The sequence below is a fragment of the Microcebus murinus genome, chromosome 19 (assembly GCF_040939455.1).
Source record: "Microcebus murinus isolate Inina chromosome 19, M.murinus_Inina_mat1.0, whole genome shotgun sequence".
NCBI classification, from domain to species: domain Eukaryota; kingdom Metazoa; phylum Chordata; class Mammalia; order Primates; family Cheirogaleidae; genus Microcebus; species Microcebus murinus.
This window is the reverse complement of record NC_134122.1, coordinates 27,776,089-27,796,596: the sequence shown is the minus strand read 5'-3', so window position 1 is coordinate 27,796,596 and position 20,508 is coordinate 27,776,089. Positions and strand designations below refer to the sequence as shown.

The following is a 20,508-nucleotide window of genomic DNA, read 5'->3' as shown; positions in this document are numbered from 1 at the left end:
TCATAGGGGAGTTGAGGGTCTTTGAGGGTCCTTGCCTCTAACATCTCCCCCTCTCTTTATTAATATGAGGGAGGTTTATATAAGTGGGTGGAGAGCCTGTCTTAGGCTACGCGATGTGCTTCCGCGACCAGCACCCCAAATATAAGATCTGGCGATTAATGTGAAGGTGAGGCCTCTGTCTTAGGCTATGTAGGTGGCATCCAGCTCCGGCACTTCTAATTATGAAGTGTGCCCCCGGGCATGGACCTACAATATTCCCGTCATGGAGTTACCTCACAGCTGGCGGGGTGTGCACCTGGTACACGGCATCGCGATAATCCCGTCATGGGCGTCTCCACAGCCTTTGGAACCAACTGCGTTCCATGTCTGAGGCAAGGTCTGAGAAATTTAAACCCTCTATGGCTGAATGGGGAGACTCTGTATGGAGGTCTTCTCTGGAGCCTCTTTGTTCTAGCCGTTGGTGAAGCACGGAGACCGATTTTTGTGTGGCTGCGTCTACTGCCATGTATAGTTGTAGATCTGATGGATGTTGGTTGCGATGGTGCTCTTGGTCACGACTAGAATCAGGCATAGGAGAGGCAGCACCTTTTTTCGGGGAGTCATTGTAGTTCTGGAAGAGAACAGAATTAAAAATTCTTCTCAGGGGATTCCCTGGGTGGGTTATATAACTTAATCGCTCTCTCTGGTAGCCATCTGGCGTTTCCTGCCTGGGTATCATAGATGCAGGCATGTCCTTTTCCCCATATGAGGACAGGGTCAGGCCCCAGCCATTTGCCTGTAAGCGGCTCTTTCCATAAGGCCTGTGCATAAGTATCTGTGGTGGATGGGTGCCAAAGGCGGTCGGCAGCTGTTTTACCGGCAGTGTCAAAGGTGAGAAAGTTTAAAATGAACAGGGCATGATTAAGTAGGGTTTTGGAATTACCTGTTAAAGGGTACAAAATTCCTCCTCCCGATTGTAGTTTGGAGAGCATATTTTTTAACGTCTGATGAGCTCTCTCTACAATACCTTGGCCCTGAGGGTTGTATGGAATGCCTGTAATATGCTTGATGCCTAACTGAGCACAAAAACTTTTGAAATTGGAGCTGATATACCCCGGGCCATTGTCAGTCTTAATAACTTTAGGCTGAGGGAGGGAGGTGAGACAGGCTATAACATGGCTGATAACGTGGCGGGTGGCCTCGCCTGTTTGTAGGGAAGCAAAGATAAATCCACTGCAAGTGTCTACAGAGACATGTACATATTTAAGCTTTCCGAAAGGGGGGTAATGAGTGACATCCATCTGCCAGAGCTCCCCAGGGATCAGGCCTCGAGGGTTGACTCTTAGGTGTGGCTCAGGGAGAAGGGTAAAACAAGCCCTGCATTGGCGGACGATTTCTCTGGCCTGTTCTCTAGTAATGGAGAATTTAAGCCTGAGGGTATGGGCGTTGAGATGGTGTAAATCATGAGCCTGGCGTGCAGCGCAGACAGGATCAACAGTGATATTGTGAACAGCGCCTGCAACGCGAGTCGCCTGATCAACAAGATTATTTCCAGCTACTAGAGGCCCAGGAAGGCCACTGTGGGCGCGAATATGGCCTATAGAAAAGGGCGCAGAACGAGAGTGAATGAGTCTTTGTAGTTGCTGGAACATTTGAGTAGTATTGTTGGAGGGCCGAATATGAGGCACAGTTTCTAAAGTGGCGACAGCATGAGCAACATAAGAACTATCAGTATACAAGTTAAATGGTGACTGATCTACGTATTTGAAGACTGCGACTAAGGCTGCTAACTCAACCAGTTGAGCAGAGGAGAATCTGGTGGGAAAACTGCGGACCTGGCCATTAATGCTATAGGCCGCGGTGCCTGAGGAGGATCCATCGGTAAAGACTAAGACGGCTCCTGGAATGGGGGAGACTCTTGTTTTTTTGGGAAATATTACAGGTGTCCGATAGAGGAACTGAATTAGTTTATCAGGGGGGTAATGATTATCTAGTTTGCCCTGGAAAGACGTACAGTTAACTGCCCAGTCATCATCATTCTGTATTAGCCACTGAATTTGGGAAGCATTGTAAGGGAGTATTATGATATCTGGATCTTTTCCAAAAAGCTTAAGGGAGTTTTCTCGCCCCAATCGAATAATCTTAGCTACTAAGTAAGGGTAGGTGGGAAGGACTTTAGGGGAGGAAGCCGATAGGTGAACCCAAAAAAGAGGCTTGCCCTGCCAGAAGAGTCCCGTGGGCGAAAAGGGGGTGGGGAGGACAATGAAGTACAGGTGGGAATCTGGGGAGAAGTAGCCAATGGCCTGGGCATTTATGGCCTGCTCGACTAAATCGAGTGCTTGCTGCCCTTCTTTAGTTAGGGAGCGGGGAGAGGTTGGGTCAGTATTTCCCTGCAGGATGTCAAATAGGGGTTTTAACTGTCCTGTGGTGAGTTTTAAATATGGGCGAAGCCAATTAATGTCGCCTAGAAGACGCTGAAAATCATTAAGGCATTGAAGAGAGTCTTTTCTGATCTGTACTTTTTGGGAGAGGACCTTGTTGGGGAATAATTCAAAACCTAGGAACAGGTGAGGGGGGTAGACCTGAATCTTTTCGGGGGACAAGCGGAGGCCTCGAGCTTGTAAGGCCGAGACAACCTGCATAGTAACTTGATGTAAGGTTGCCTCGTCAGCTCCGGCTAAAAGAATGTCATCCATATAATGAATTATATATAGTTGAGGATGTTGAATTCTAAAAGAATCAATTGTCTGAGCTACATATTTTTGGCAAAGGGTAGGGCTGTTGGCCATGCCTTGAGGCAATACTCGCCAGTGGAAACGCGGGGAGGGTCCTATACAATTTACTACCGGAAGACTGAAGGCGAAGCGCTTACAGTCATCTGGGTGCAATGGTATGGAGAAAAAGCAGTCTTTCAGGTCAATGACTATCTTATAGTAGCCTCTGGGGATAGCTACGGGCGAAGGCAAACAGGCTGGAGTGCCCCCATGGGAACCATTGTTTGATTAACAGCCCGCAAGTCTTGTAGTAGCCGCCACTTGCCAGTCCTTTTTTGAATGACAAAAATGGGGGTGTTCCATGGTGAAGTAGAGGGCTCTATGTGTCCGGCAGCTAATTGTTCCTGCACCAACGCTGTAGCTGCAGCTAGCTTGTTAGATGGGAGGGTCCACTGATCGATCCAGACAGGTGAGTCACTTTTCCAAGTGATTTTATCTGCCTGAAGTGCAGGGGGATCAATGGCCCTTACAAAAAATGTTCTTTGAACCCTAGTCCTGATCTGTCTGACTTAGGGAGGGTGGTTAAGGGTGCTCTTAGTCCCTGACCCTCTTTACCTAAACCCTGTCCTGGGAGGAATCCCTGTGTAAGCATTTGGCTGGCTACAACTTCATTGGGGCTGCACATAATGACATTCATTTGTGCAAGGATATCACGCCCCCATAAGTTAACAGGCAGGTTTGGGACTACAAAGGGTTGGGTGGTGCCTTTGTTTCCCTCAGGGTCTTCCCATGTTAAAATTTTTGAGCTCTGGAGAGTATTATTAGACTGTTCTATACCTTGTAAGTGTGTAAGTGAAGGCTGCAATGGCCATGATTGGGGCCAGGCGTCCTGGGCAATAACTGTGGAATTGGCGCCAGAATCAAGAAGGCCTTCAAAAAGTTTACCATCTAACTTTAACCGCAGGGTGGGTCGTTTTTTGGTGATAGCTTGGACCCAATAAAGATCAGAAGAGCCAGGGCAGGAAGCACCTTGGTTAGAGGCGATGGCTGGGAAGGATGTATTAAGGGGCAAGGGCAATGCCTGAGCTAAGCGCTGTCCCTTAGAGACACACACAGGGCCGGTGAGCGCACTGGCTAAGATGTTGATCTCCCTGGTAAAGTCACTATCTACTATGGAGGGGTGGACTATGAGCCCTGCAAGGGTGGAGGAGGCTCGGCCCAGAATAAAAAAGAACATGTTAGCCGGTGGGGGTCCAAATGAGCCAGTAGGCAAAATTTGAACACCATCTTCAGGTTTTAATATTGTGTCGGAGGAGGCACACAAGTCCACTCCTGCGCTCCCTGTGGTCGCTCGGAGGAGTCTAGGGGCTGGGGATTCTCTTGTCGGCTGTTCCCTGAGGCCGACTGAAATTGAATAGGACAAGGGGCCTGGGGCTGGCCCCTCAGGCCGTTTCCCGAAAGGGGTGGCAAGGGATTTCCAAGGGCATCGGTCTTAGAACGGCACTCACTAGCCCAATGGTATCCCCTCTTGCAGCGAGGACAGAGGGAGGGGGGCCAGGTTGGCCTGCCTGGTGGTCTACTGAGGTTAGGGGCAGCAGAGGAGGTGGCTAAGGGGCATTGCTTCACAAAGTGTCCTGGCTGACCACACTTAAAACAGCCTTTTTGTGCCGCAGTGCCTTGAATGGCGGCCCCGATCGCAAGCTGCACAGCCTGCGACACCTTATGGGCGAAGGGGTCAGCATCATTACACATTCTAATCATGTCATTAAGGTCTTTATTTTTGAGTTTGCCCCTGAGGATGGCCCTGCAAGCACTGTTAGCATTTTCATAGGCCAATTGTTTAATAAGCCTATTATTCTCATCCTCGTGCCCGAGGGTTCGTTCAGCAGACTCTAAAAGCCTGCCCACAAATTCACTAAAGCCCTCCTGAGCTCCCTGGGTAATTTTTGTCAGGGGAGTGAGAATAGATCCCGTAGAGGGAAGTGCTCGCCAGGCGCCGAAAGCGGCTGCGGCGGTCTGAGACAAAAGCCCGATCGGGAGTCCCCTTTGGCGCTGTTCAGTGGCAAATTTCCCTTGTCCGCTAAGTTTTTCAACGGTCCAAGAGGCAGAATTGAGGTTTTTTAAATTATTAGTAGCCGTAGTTTGACAGCGGTCGAGAAAATCGGCTTTCCACGAGAGGAACTGTCCGCGAGAAAGGACTGCCTGAACCAGCTTGGTCCATTCTCCGGGGAGCAGGTAGCCGCCTCCCGAGGCTGCCTCTAGGAGGGAGTAGGTAAAGGGTGCATTGGGCCCATACGCCCTAACAGCAGAATTTAATTCTTTTAAAGTCTTAAGTTTTAGTCTGCGGAACTCAGTAGGCTCTGCAGTGGGCCCCGGGACTGCCTCCTCTGGGGGGTCATCACTATCACTTTCCTTTTCTCTCCCTTCCGTATCTTCATTATCTGAATCTTGGGGCGGGGACTGGCTCGAAGAAGGGGCGGCAAGGTCTCCTTGCCTATTAGACCTGGTAACTACCGGGAATGCTAGGGCTTTATGGGAGGATTTTAAGGATTTTTTATGTAAGGTGGCGTGAGACTGGGCGGTCTCATGACGTGGGTGGCTAATGAAAACCGAATCTTTAAGCGTATCTTGGAGGGAGGACAAGTCTTTGGAAAGCTGGGCAAACTCTTTTTGAAGTTGTAAAACATCCTTTAATTGCGTAATCCTTTGACTTAAGTCTTCTTTGGTACGCAAAAGTAAGGGCATTGTAAGGGGGGGTATTAACGAAGGTGCGTAAATCTGGGGTATGTAAGGAGGCGGCCATTTGGGATCGTAATATTGGACCGCTTCCTCTCCGAGGGTTGCCTCTTCGGCGGGGTCGAGGGACTCTCGGGGGGATTGTTTTTTGAATACCGGGTAATTGAATGCATGAAGAGCCATAACCTCGGGTAAGGGAGGGTAAAGGGCCTTGGTGTCTGGCCTACTAACCGAGGGCTCGTCTCTAAATGTCTGGAGCTCAACCGATGGGTCTGGAGGGGGCATATTAATACAAACTGAGGGGCAAGGGGAAGGGCATGTTGATCTTTTAGGATTATCAGGGGGGGCCGACCCTTCGGCCGCTTCTAAAGACATTTTTGAAGCGGACCGCGACACGGGTCGGAGGCAGAATTCTGCTACTGAGAGCAGCTGTTTTTTATTGGGGTCTGAATCTGCCCCTTCAACAATATCTCTGATTAGTCCCCAGTAAGAAAAAACAGATCCAGGGACGGCATCTGGGCCCTGACTTAGAAGTAAATCGTTTAAATCTCTACCTACTTTTTGCCATTTGTGTGGGTGAATCTCAGGTCCACCAATAATAAACCAAGGACAAGCACGATCAATGAACACAAAAAATTTTACTAGATCCTTTTTCTTAACTCTAATTCCTCTCTCTCTGAGTGAGGCCTTGAGATCCTTAATAAAAACGGCCTCCTTAGACAATGAATGGCCCATCTCGATGGGGTGACAATGTAAAATTTTACTCACCAGACCGTCGACTCTGTGAGCGGCAGAACGAGGGTCTCTGTAGGGTTTCCTTCGGCCGAAGAGCACTCCGTGGCGTCACCCGACAAAGGTCCGTACCTCGAGCCCCACGTTGGGCGCCACTTGTCCCGGCCCGCGGGACCTTCTGTTACTCGCGGGGGCGAGGGGGACCGTGCCTGAAAGAGATGAGCGAGAGAGAGAAACGAGACCAAGCAAATGGTTGTCAAGGTCTGCTTTACTTAGATTTTTAGTGGGTTTTATAAGCATACAAAAACAAGGAAGTCAAAACAAAACATAGAGTGGTGACGATGAGGCTTGGGTCTGGGTTGATTAGCCCTAATCAGTGTCTTATCAGTATCTTGTTTTTGACTGATTACTCATCTCCAACCGGAACATTTGCAGTCAACACATCCTGGAGCATTCCGTGGTCAGCACGTCATGGACTGCGTTCTTCTCGGAGCTATAGCTGGAATTTTCCAGGGCGAAGTTCGTGCGTAGGACGAGTCATAGGGGAGTTGAGGGTCTTTGAGGGTCCTTGCCTCTAACAAACATACGCTGGGGAAAAGAATCCCTCTTCAATAAATGGTGCTGGGAAAAGTGGATAGCCACCTGTAGAAGGCTAAAACAGGACCCACACCTTTCACCTCTCACAAAAACCAACTCACGCTGGATAACAGACTTAAACCTAAGATATGAAACTATTAGAACTCTAGAGGAAAAAGTTGGAAACACTCTCCTAGACATTGGCCTGGGCAAAGAGTTTATGAAGAAGTCCCCAAAGGCAATCACAGCAGCAACAAAAATAAATAAATGGGACATGATCAAACTACAAAGCTTCTGCACAGCCAAAGAAATAGTCATGAAAGTAAACAGACAACCTACAGAATGGGAGAAAATTTTTGCATCCTATGCATCCGATAAGGGACTGATAACTAGAATATACTTAGAACTCACGAAAATCAGGAAGAAAAAATCAAATAACCCCATTAAAAAGTGGGCAAAGGACTTGAACAGAAATTTTTCTAAAGAAGACAGAAGAATGGCCAACAAACATATGTAAAAAAGCTCAACATCTCTAATCATCAGGGAAATGCAAATCAAAACCACAATGAGATATCACTTAACCCCAGTGAGAATGGCCTTTATCAAAAAATCTCCAAACAATAAATGCTGGCGTGGTTGCGGAGAGAGAGGAACACTCCTACACTGCTGGTGGGACTACAAACTAGTTCAACCTCTGTGGAAAGCAATATGGAGATACCTTAAAGCGATACAAGTGAATCTACCATTCGATCCAGCAATCCCATTGCTGGGCATCTACCCAAAAGATCCAATGACACTCTACAAAAAAGACAGCTGCACTCGAATGTTTATAGCAGCACAATTCATAATTGCAAGGCTGTGGAAACAGCCCAAGTGCCCATCAATCCAAGAATGGATTAATAAAATGTGGTATATGTATACCATGGAGTACTATTCAGCTCTAAGAAACAATGGTGATATAGCACATCTTATATTTTCCTGGTTAGAGCTGGAACCCATACTACTAAGTGAAGTATCCCAAGAATGGAAAAACAAGCACCAGATATATTCTCCAGCAAACTGGTATTAACTGAGTAGCACCTAAGTGGACACATAGGTACTACAGTAATAGGGTATTGGGCAGGTGGGAGGGGGGAGGGGGGCGGGTATATACATACATAATGAGTGAGATGTGCACCATCTAGGGGATGGTCATGATGGAGACTCAGACTTTTGGGGGAAGGGGGGGAAATGGGCATTTATTGAAACCTTAAAATCTGTACCCCCATAATATGCCGAAATAAAAAAAAAAAGTTTTTCCACCCTAAAAAAAAAAAAAAAAAAAGAAGAAGGAAACGCCCTTCTCTTTCAGCTAAAAGTGCCTGTGGGAAATGTGGAACCATTTACACACACCATACTTCTCAGCCACACTTTCCTCAGTTGCCTCTATAGGGTCAACCTTCTTGGCCTAGAAGCCTCATGGTTAGCTCAGTGCCTGAGAGGCTCTTTCTTCGGCCTCTCTACTTCCTCCCATTTGCAATGACTCAGTAGCACCAGACTGGGAAGGTCTGCAGGGACCAGAACCCCCACTTGGAGGCCATACATGACACACCAATGATGTATGCAGCAGCGTTAAGGGATTTTCCTACAGAGGAGTTGATATGCAGAGGCAATAAAATGACTGCTTTGAGGCCAGGCACGGTGGCTCACGCCTGTAATCCTAGCACTCTGGGAGGCCGAGGCGGGCAGATTGCTCGAGATCAGGAGTTCGAAACCAGCCTGAGCAAGAGTGAGACCCCGTCTCTACTATAAATAGAAAGAAATTAATTGGCCAACTAATATATATATATAAAAATCAGCCGGGCATGGTGGCACCTGCCTGTAGTCCCAGCTACTCGGGAGGCTGAGGCAGGAGGATTGCTTGAGCCCAGGAGTTTGAGGTTGCTGTGAGCTAGGCTGACGCCACGGCACTCACTATAGCCTGGGCAACAAGCGAGACTCTGTGTCAAAAAAAAAAAAATGACTGCTTTGTAATTGGCCACCTGGGAACAATGAGTGTGCCTGGCCCTGTGCTTCTCAGGGATCACCTGTTGTAGGACCACATTCCACAAGGGGAGGAAGGGCCTGGAATAGGTTCTGTAGTCATTGGTTTCTCCGCAGAATGTCATTCTGGGAACATGCAGGTCAACCATTCTTCCCTATAGCTCAAGTTAACCAGATGATCTGATCACAGACACTTGGGTATAGATAAAAAGTGCTCGCTTTTTTAAATTTCAGCATATTATGGAGGTACAAATTTTAAGGTTTCAAAGAATGCCCTTGCCCACACACACACACACACAAGTCTGAGCTTCAAGCGTGACAGTCCCCCAGATGGTGCACATCTCATTCATTAGGTATGTATATACCCATCCCCTCCTCCCCCCTCCCACCTGCCCAGTACCCAATAAATGTAATTCCTATGTGTCTACTTAGGTTCTGATAAGTTAATACCAATTTGCTGGTGAGTATATGTGGTGTTTGTTTTTCCATTCTTATGATACTTCAATTAGTGGCATGGGTTTCAGCTCTATCCAGGAAAATACAAGATGTGCTATATCACCATTGTTTCTTAGAACTGAATGGTATACATATACCACATTTTATTACTACTCATGTATTGATGGGCACTTGGGTTGTTTCTACAGCTTTGCAATTGTGAATTGTGCTGCTATAAACATTCGAGTGCAGGTATCTTTTTTGTAGAGTGTTCTTTGCTCTTTTGGGTAGATGCCCAGTAATGGGATTGCTGGATCAAATGGTAGATCTACTTGTATTGCTTTAAGGTATCTCCATATTGCTTTCCACAGAGGTTGAACCAGTTTGTAGTCCCACCAGCAGTGTAGCAGTGTTCCTATCTCTCTGCATCCACGCCAACATTTATTATTTGGGGACTTTTTGATAAAGGCCATTCTTACTGGTGATAAGTGATATCTCATTGCAGTTTTCATTTGCATTTCCCTGATGATTAGAGATGTTGAACATTTTTTCATATGTTTGTTAGCCATTATTCTGTCTTCTTTTGAAAAGTTTCTGTTCGTGTTCTTTGCCCACTTTTTGACAGGGTTGTTTGATTTTTTCTTGCTGATTTTCATGAGTTCTAAGTAGATTCTAGTTATCAGCCCCTTATCAGATGTGTAGGATGCGAAAATTTTCTCACATTATGTATGTTGTCTGTTTGCTCTCATGACTGTTTCTTTGGCTGTGCAGAAGCTTTTAAGTTTGATCAGGTCTTATTTATTTTTGTTGCTGCTGTGATTGCCTTAGGACAGACATCCTCAAACTACGGCCCACGAACCACATGCAGCCCTCAGGACATTTATCCGTCCCACTGGGTGTTTTTGCCACCGCTGCTTGTCCTGCTTAGCAGCCAACTCGTCCCAGGCCGACAGTGCACGAGTGGAATATGCACTGCACTCTCCAATGGCCCTCCAACGGTCTGAGGGACAGTGAACTGGCCCTCTGTTTAAAGAGTTTGAGGACCCCTGCCTTATTCATCATAAATTCTTTGCCTAGGCCAATGTCTAGGAGAGTGTTTTCAACATTTTCCTCTAGAATTCTAATGGTTTCATACCTTAGGTTTAAGTCTGTTATCCAGCATAAGTTGATTTTTGTGAAAGATGAAAGGTGTGGATCCTGCTTCAGCCTTCTACAAATGGCTGTCCAGTTTTCCCAGCACCACTTATTGAATAAGGATTCTTTTTCCCAGCGAATGTTTTTGTCTGTTTTGTCAAAGATTAGATGGATATATGAAGATGGTTTTATATCAGGGTTCTCAGTTCTGTTCCACTGGTCAATATTCCTATTTTTGTGTGAATACCAAACTGATTTAATTATTAGTGCTTTGTAGTATAGTTTGAAATCTGGCATATTGATACCTCTCATCTTGTTTTATTCCCTAGAATTGCTTTTCATATGCAGGGTCTTCTCTGCTTCCAAACAAAGCGTGTAATTATTTTTTCTATATCTGTGAAACATGATGTTGGTATTTTAATAGGAATTGCATTGACTCTGTAGATCAGTTTGGGTAGTATAGACATTTTAACAATGTTGATTCTGCTGACCCACAAGCATGGTATGGATTTCCATCTGTTTACGTCCTCTGATATTTCCTTCCTCGGTGTTTCATAGTTCTCCCTGTAGAGGTCTTTTACCTCCTTTGTTAAGTATATTCCTAGGTACTTTATTTTCTTTGTTGCTATTGTGAAGAGTATTGAGTCTTTGATTTGGTTCTCAATTTGACTGTTATTGGCATATAAGAATGCCTCTGATTTCTGTGTATTGATTTTGTATCCTGAGACTTTACTAAATTCATTTATCAATTCCAGGAGTCTCTTGGTTGAATCCTTGGGACTTTTTAAATATAATATCATATCATCAGCAAAGAGTGAGAGTTTGATCTCTTCTGCCCCCATTTGGATACCTTTAATTCCACTTTCATGTCTGATTGCTATAGCCAGGACCTCCAGCACTATGTTCGATAGAAGTAGAGATAGTGGACAACCTTGCCTGGTTCCAGTTCTAAGTGGAAATGCTTTCAATTTTTCCCTATTCAGTATGATGTTGGCTGTGGGTGTGTCATATATATGACATATATATGACACATATATATGTTTATACACATATATACAGTTTGTATGTCATATATGGCTCATTTTTAGGTATGCCCCTTCTATGCTTATTTTATTAAGTGTTCGTATCATGAAAGGGTGTTGAATTTTGTCAAATGCTCTTTCTGCATCTATTGAGAGGATCATATGGTCTTTATTTTTGCTTCTGTTTATGTGGTGAATTACATTTATAGATTTGCGTATGTTGAACCATCCCTGCATCCCTGGGATGAAGCAACTTGGTCATGATGGATTATTTTCTTAATAAACACCTGGATTTGGTTAGCTATGATTTTGTTGAGAATTTTTGCATCTATATTCATAAAGGATATTGGTCTGTAGTTTTCTTTCTTTGTTGCATCCTTTCCTGGTTTGGGAATTAAAGTAATGTTGGCTTGGTAAAATGACTCTGGAAGGATTCCATCCTTTTCAGTGTTGAGGAATAATTTCTGCAGGATAGGCACCAGCTCTTCTTTGTAAGTGTGGTAAAATTCAGGTGTGAAACCATCTGGGCTGAGACTTTTCTTTTTAGGAAGCTTTTAAATTGCTGTTTCTATTTCAGCTCTTGATATTGGTCTGTTCAGGACTTCTATTTCTTCCTGGTTGAACCTAGGGAGGCTGTGAGTTTCTAAAAATGTGTCCATTTCCTCCTCATTTTCCATTTTGTGTGCATAAAGTCTTTTGTAGTATTCATAGATTATATCTTGTATCTCTGTGGGATCGGTTGTTATACCTCCTTTTTTGTTCCTGATGGAGCTTATTAGAGATTTCTCTTTTCTGCTTTTCATTAGCCTAGCCAAAGGTGTGTCAATATTACTTAGTTTTTCAAAGAACAACTTTTTGTTTTATTAATTTTCTGTATAGTTTCCCTGTTGTCAATTTCATTTAGTTCTGATTTGATCTTGTTAATTTCACTTCTTCTGCTTAATTTGGGAGTGGTCTGTTCTTCTTTTTCCAGCTCTTTGAGTCGATTCATTAAACTGTCTATGTGATCTTTCTGACTTTTGGATATAGGTATTTATGGAAATAAACTTTCCTCTCAGTACTGCTTTAGCTGTGTCCCAGAGGTTTTGATTATTTGTCTCTCCATTGTCATTAAGTTCAAAGAATTTTTTAATTTCCATCTTGATTTCCTCATTTATGACATAATCATTTAGCAGAAGGTTGTTTAATTTCCACATTTTTGTGTAGAAATGTGAGTTTCTGTTAGGGTTGATTTCTACTTTTATTCTACTGTGATCTGAGAAGATATAGGGTATACTTTCTATTTTTTTAAATTTTTTGAGACTTGCTTTGTGTCCCAGGATATGATCAATCTTAGAGAATGTCCCATGAGCTGATGAGAAGAACATATATTCAGTGGATTTGGGATAAAATGTCCTGTAAATGTCAGTCAGACCCAATTGTTCTAGAGTTTTGTTTAGGTCCATTGTTTCTTTATTAATTTTCTGTTTGGAGGATCTGTCCTGTGCAGTCAGTGGGGTGTTGAAATCTTCAGCTGTTATGGGGTTGCTGTTTATCAATTTGCTTAGATTCAGTAAGATTTGCTTTATGAATCTGGATGCACCTAAGTTGGGTGCATATATATTTTAAATTGTTATATCTTTTTGTTGAACTGTACCCTTCACCATTATATTATGACCCTCTTTGTCTTTCACTACTTTTTTTGGTTTGAAAACTAAGTTATCTGAAATCAGAACTGCCATGCCAGCCTTCTTTAGGCTTCCGCTTGCTTGAAATACTGATCTCCACCCCTTTTCTTTTAGTCTATATGCATCCTTGCATGTTAGGTGTGTTTCCCGAAGACAGAATATACTTGGCTTGTATTTTTTGTCCATTCAGCCAGCATATGTCTCTTGAGTGGGGAGTTAAAAGCTATTCACATTTATTGAGAGAACTGATAGTTAGAGCAGATTACTGTTCATTCTGTTGGGTTGGACATTGTTGCTTTGTTTTCTCTCTTGAGCTATTGTGATATCTTCCCTTTAATCTTTAGGTTTTGAGTGTTTTTACGTTCATGAGTATTATTATGCTGATCCGTGTGTAACACTGTTTTGAGTACTTCTTGTAGGGCTGATCTTATCTTGGTGCATTCCCTCAGTCTTGGCTTATCTGGGAATGTCTTTATTTCTCCTTCATACATAAAACTTAGTTTGGCGGGGTACAAGCTTCTAGGCTGGGCATTATTTTGTTTCAGAAGAGTGAGAATGGGGCCCCAGTGTCTCCTTGCTTATAAGGTTTCAGTAGAGAAGTCTGGCATTACTAGAATCCTTTGTATGTAACCTGCTTCTTTGGCCTTACAGTTTGTAGAAGGGTCTATTTTATTGATATTTTGGTCAGTCTGATGACTATGTGTTGCCGTGTTTCCTCTCTGTTTGCATTGTATTCCCAGGGGTCCTTTGAGCTTCTTGTACTTGGATGTCTAGCTTTTTAGCAAGACCTGGGAAATTTTCCTCAATTATATCTTCAAATAGCTTATCCAACCCTTGAGTTTTTTCTTCCTCCCCTTCTGGAATCCAGAAGAGCCTCAGGTTATATTTCTTCATATAATCCCACAATTCTTGTAAGCTTTACTCATGTCTCTTATTTTTCTGCTCTATCTCTGTGATTAATTTATTTCATTTGAAGGTGTTATCTTCAATCTCTGAGATTCTTTCTTCTGTTTGGTCCACCCTATTTTTGAGGCTTTCCACTGTGTTTTGTTGTTCCCTGAATATATTCTTTATTTCCAGGAGATTGGATTGATTTTTCTTTAAGATCTCTATTTCCTTAGAGAATTTTTCTTCCAAGTACTGGATTTTTGTGTGTGCTTTCTTTGTGTTGGTTATCTATTTTTTCTTGCATATCATTGAGCTTTCTTACAATCCAATTTTGAAATTCTGTCACTTTAGTGTTTTGAGTTTGGTTAATATCCATTGTGTGAGAGCTGGTGTATCTCTTTGGGGCAGTGTTTTCCATTTGATTCTTCATAGTTCCAGAATTCTTTCGCTGAGCCCTCTCCATCTGGATCATCTGTTGTTTTTTCATATGATAGGTAACAGACTCTATGTATGCACTATTTCTGTGGGTGATATATGAAGGAGGCAACCTGGGCATCCTCCCTTCTATGTTTTCTTGATCTGCCACTGGAGGGAGCTCTTCCACCACACTTGGGAGGCTACCCCTGATGGGAGGGGTTCTTTGTGGAGTCTATTGTAGCCACTTGCAGGGGATTTGTTCCTTGACCATGGCCCTGACTATGGGCAGCTGACCTGGGGAGGAGATCCAGCCCCAGCGTTTTGATCGACTGGGTGACCTAAACTGTTCTGGATAGCAAAGTCATTAGGCTATCAGCTATTGATCTGTGCCAAGGCCCAGCAGATTCACCCTAGATCAGGAAAACAGTGGCTTTTCTTGTCTCATCCTGTCTCTAGGGGTAGAGCCTACTGCTTTTGGCTCGAAAGATGCAGGATAGGGGGAGGAGGTAGCACCCTGGTCTGCCCTACACCCAGGCACCCCAGTGGCTGTAACTCCCCTTGGCATTAGACTTCTCAGTACTAGAGTTTACAGTTCCTTGATCAAGGCAGGACTGGCTAGTTGATCATAGATTGTATAAGGGCAGAATTTCTCAGGACAGTCTGTGGGGTGGGGGAGGGGATCTGCCTGCCACACCATATCACACCATGGTGGCTGGGCTGTGGATCCCCACAGTGGTGACCACCTGCCCACTTGCAGAGTACCAGCACTAGGGGGCGACTGTTCAGGAAATGGCAGGTGCCAGATTGGGGAGCTGGGTCATTAGGAAGCCCCGTTGCCTCCTTTATGCCCCCTTCCCACCGACTCACGCCTGTTCAGCCATAGCTCTCATGCTCTTACTGGCCGACCCTGGGCTGGCCTATTCGCCTGAGTCCTAGTCACCCTGAGGTGGTTCCAGCTTAGAGTCCCTGACTTAGTGATCACCTCTGTAGGACTGGCCCCACTGGTTACCAGAGGCAAGATATCTAACTGCCTCCCCTAGCAGATCAGAATGGTTTCCTCCCCACTTGGTGCCGTCCTAGCACGGAGCTCCGGGAGTTCATGGTGCTTTCCATTAATGACCACTCTACAGCACCCACTACTCCTGCCACAATTTTGCACCAACTTCAGGCAGATCCCTGGCTGAGTGGTTGTGGAGGTCAATAGGGAAGCAATAAGTTCTCCTGTGGGTCTGATCACACTTCACTCTCCGGCCTGGTAGGCCAGTGCCCTCCCACACTCTATGCCCTATTGTTTGTTTTGCACTGTCCAGGAAACACGATCTTATCTCCCGTTCACCTGGTTTTGTCCATTTTTGAGGGTCACATGCTGAACTTCTGCTGATTCACAATGCTCTTCTTGTGGGGGAGAGATCCACTCATGTGTGGGAGACCAAGATCTATGCCTCTTTCTCTGGGAGCAAGAATCCGAGGGTTACCTTTACTCCACTATTTTTCTCTCCTCCAAGTGCTCACTTTTCTACATGTCCAGTGGAAGCTTTGAACACTGTTGTCATTCCATAAAAATAAGAACACTGTGACTCCTCTAAGACCTCCTATGAAGGCAGTGTTACAAAGAGCCAGATCTGAAAACAGGGTCAGATTTTAGAGGGAAGGGAAAGTATAACCGTCAGAGCCAACTATAAGAGCAGTGTCACCATAGACTATTGGTGACCTTCTGTGATTGAGCGCATGCACTCACACAAAAACACATCATCAGAGCAGAAAAAAAATAATTTGCACCTTTTCTATGAGAACTAGAATTTCCAAATCATAGAAGAGCTAATTTACTAAATGATGGATATAAGAGAATGAAAACCCTGGAAGAATTCCAGTCTGAACCACTCAAGGAGCATTCAATCTGGGGGACATTTATAAAGCATTCATACCAGGATTAGAACCCTAAAGATTTCAGTTCCTTTAAGCTGATCATTCTGACTTTCAGGAGGTAGGAAAGAAGATGATGGGTGAATGTTGCTGTTGGTGTTGCAGATGTTAGGTATTGGCTAGGCAGGACTTCTCTGTATTGGCCACTGCAGTTCCTTAGTCAGTGACAGGAAAGCTCCCATATCTATAAAACCACAATCCCTGTTACTTGGCTTTCTCTTTCACTTTATAGATATAAGACTCATTCACATGGACTGTTTAAGAAGCTGAGAATTCCTGGGCCCACACCTTTGCCTGTTGTGGAACATGTTCTATCTTACTGCAAACTGGGGTTTTTTTTAACTCTCTCTTTTGCTTCTTATGATTGCAAACAACAGCTTATTCCATTGGGAAAAAATGTCCCTCCTTTCTGATGTTTGACGCTTCAGAAATGATGTATATACCCCAGGGGATAGCCAGGTTCACCCTAGGGGTCTGTTATCTTCTCTTGGGAGCCTCAGGTTGGGCTCAGCTGAACAGCCCAGATCTCTGAACAGTCAGTCCTAGACCTAATGTTCAGGGCTTCATGTTGAGACTTTGGTAGCAAAGTCTTTTTGTCTAGTGTATATTCACAGGGAGGTACAGTCATACTTACTATTAGGAGAAATGCAGGAAGGGAGACCCTCAGTAGTAGCTCATTAAGCTGTGTGCTTCATTTTCAAACTTTCTTGTTTAGCAAGAGCAATTGAGTAGCCTTGTTTCCCTTACTTCTGCACAGCTTGGAAACTTCAGCCCTTGTATTCATGGAGTAATTTGCACCTACTTGAATTATCTCAAGAACTGCTAAATTCACTCTGGGTACTTCATAGTTGTACCCTAGATTTTGCTTTCCATGGTATATTTTGGAACTTTACCAGGCAGAACAAGAGGTTCTCCTTTGTTTCTTTTCCTTGAAGGGGGCACCCTCTGGGTGAGTCTGAGCAGGGAGTGGATATAACTGAGACAAGGTGTTGGTTGTCCATTGACTTCAGATATTTAGGCATGAAATGAACTTTGTTTTGTTTTGTTTTGTTTTAAAAAAAGCAGACTCATGTTTGCAAAATGTGTAGAAAGGAGATGAGTTGACAAAATTCTGAAGAATTGGTCGGGCCTGGTGTATCAGACTCATAATCCCAGCACTCTGAGAGGCTAGGTTGGAGGGTCCGTTGAGGTCAGGATTTCGAGACTAGTGTGAGCAAAAGTGAAAAATAGAAAAAAATTAGCCAGGCATGGTGGTGTGCTCCTGTAGTCCCAGCTATGAGGGATGCTGAGGGAATAGGATTTCTTGAGTCCTGGAATTTCAGGTTGCTGTGAGCTAGGTTGACACCACCACACTTTAGTGAGGGCAACAGAGCAAGACATTGTATGAAAAAAAAAAATTACCAAGAATTTAAATTAATTGTACTATAAGTGTGATGAGAACTGTGAGTTTTGGGCAAGCCACTGGGGCTAATTCTTCACCCAGGGCCTGGCCCCTGAACATAAAGTCATCAGCTCACACCCATGAGGTGACCAGCAAAGCCTGTGTACAGGCTGGTCTCTGGCCCCGATTTCATTTCCCACACACCTCAGGCTTCTTGCTCAGATTCTAATTCTCCCAACTCAAGTATTTCTTGCCTAAATACAGCCTAAGATTCCATATTTTTCCCTCTGCAAAAGCCATAATACACTGTTCACCTTGCTCAGATCAATGCTTTACTAAGTGTATCCCAAGATCCATATTTGTGGGACATTCTTTCACTCAGTGATAATATCACAACTGAAACATAGCACCAGGAAGATTAGTTTTTAAGCTGCAGAAGTGAGGACTTGCAGCAAGTGTAGTAATTTGTCCTATGTGAAGAAGCTGCATTTCCTGATCTTTTCCATTTTCAATTGGACAACAGGAGGCAAGGACATTTTGCCATTTCCTCAGTCACTCGTTACTGATTTTCTCACTCAACATGCCTTAGACTGAGATAAATCTGTAGACCAAAGAGGTTCTTGATGTCCTTGACTTACCAATTCCACTTGAATTCTAGAGAAAGTTCCTCAGATAAATGAAAAGGATGCTGAATGAGATGAAAGAATGTGCATCTCCCTAGACACTTGCTCACTCTCCCTCAGCCTCAGTTTCCTCACATGCCCATGGGGGTGATCATTCAGAAGGTTATGAGACATTAGAAAGAATACGTGCATGTGCAAAAACACTTCAGAAATATGAGGAGTTGTATAGTATTGATAAACAAGGGTAAATCATTCTGTATCTACAATATTTGGAGAAAATTCAAGAGTGACATTAAATCATCCATTGCAATTATTTCCTCTATATCCCCCCATTCCCCTGAACATCTCTGAACAAAAGGTTTCCTCTAACTTCCAGTGAAACATACCCTGATGTCTTCAGGTTTCACTTTTTTTTGCCCCATTAGAGGGAGGATTGAGTATATTTAAAATAACAATTGTATTTTATTTTGTTTCTCTTCCCAGAGATTTTGGAAATTTGATGAAGAATGTTATAAAAAGTATGGGAACGTGTGGGGGTGAGTGTTCTGGATGATACACCCCACATACGAAGCACAATCTCAGCCCAGAGTCTCTTGGGATGAAGCCGCTGTCAACCGACAAAACAGAGAGAGGCTCTCTGAAAGGAAAAATATATTTATTTGGGAGTAAAGCATTCCAATGGAAATGTGCATGCTATGCAAACTATGTGCCTATTCAGGGAAGTAAAGGAAGAAAAAGGTTGTTAAAGGGAAAACTGAGCAGGATAACAGAACTATTTTGAAAACATTATCTATAGCTACAAAGATCAATAAAAAGGGATCACCAGTCTGAGGTTGGACAGGCAGTTACTGAGCAGATGTCCTCCCTGAAGTACTTTTACTCTAACCATACTATGCTCTTTGTGCAAGGTGTGCTTTCTGTAGACTATTTTGTGACAGTTTTGGTTTTTGCCATGGAAGCATGAGAATACTCTCTTCATAAGCTTACCAGGATCTGTAAGTTTTTATTTATTTTTATAACATCAGTGTGGTTCCGTTTTGTTTCTGAAAACATTCACACTCTCTACTGAAAAGCTATTTGAGACTTATCCCACCAAGAATTCCATAGGTCACCAGGTATTGAGGTCTGCAGTCTCAATGAAGCTGAGAACGTTGCAGGTGACCACTTTTCTCAAGGCTTGATGGCCCAGGGACTCCCAGCATCACATTTTGTCCAGTGTCTGACTTTTCACCTCTTCTCCTTTTTTCCTACCTTAGGTTACCTTCAATTGCACGAAGGGCATCATTTCAGACTGCTCTAACATGTGCTCATAAATGCATGGTATTAACTCTCTCCCACAGTTATTCATTTTTCAATAAAGCCAAATTCTTAAATTAAATTTTTGCATTTAATACATGCTTTTCAAAGAAGAGCTGGAAGATAGAGATGAACATATTGGAAAATAATTCATAATCTGTTTTTTTCCCTTTCTTTGCAAGTGTGGAGCTTTCTTTGTGTTGTTTTTTAAATTTAAGTGAAAACTTTTCAAGAGAAGTATATTCAAGTTTTTCTTTGTCTACTCCATTCTATTAACTTTGGAGAAGAGATATGGAATATATTAGACCACCATGTTCCCCAGTGGGCTAATCGACTTCATGATTTTGAGGATGACCTCATCCATCTGCAGCAGCTGTTTCCTTTTCAAAGCTGCTGGGGGCTTGGTGAGAGCCACAGAATACATGTGATCCTGTGTACACTACAAGCAAGTGGGAGAAGGTTTCCCCTCTTCCATAGTACCTCAGAACAAAAGATTTCCTGTTATTTCTCACCATGATCTTGTAGAAGAGCTATTTTGTATTTAAATGTGTCTTCCCCACTTAAGCCACATTTCCCTTCATTCTGTGAAGACTCCAGGGGCTTCTGTGGTCAGAACCTTGCTGTGTGTCCTACTCTAACTTGAACTAGGACCTAATGTTGCTGTGTATGGTACAACTGGAGTGTGGATTATGTAATGTCAGGATCAAAGTCTGGATTCCTGGGTGTGGCTGCAGCTGCAGAATTAGGCTTGTAGAGTCTAATCAGCTTTGTTGTCCTGACACAGGGTGTATGAAGGTCAATGGCCTGTGTTAGCTATCACGGATCCCAACATGATCAAAACAGTGCTAGTGAAAGAGTGTTACTCTGTCTTCACAAACCAGCAGGTACGCATCCATGTTTTAACTTTATAGCTTTATATTTTTATTTATTAAATTTTTATTTTGAAATACTGGTCGATTCACA

At 43.7% G+C, this 20,508-nt stretch overlaps 1 pseudogene; it reads left to right on the top strand.

Moving 5' to 3' along the window:
• Nucleotides 1–20,508, top strand: part of LOC105868221 (cytochrome P450 3A8-like) — a 46,168-nt pseudogene that overhangs the window by 8,142 nt on the left and 17,518 nt on the right.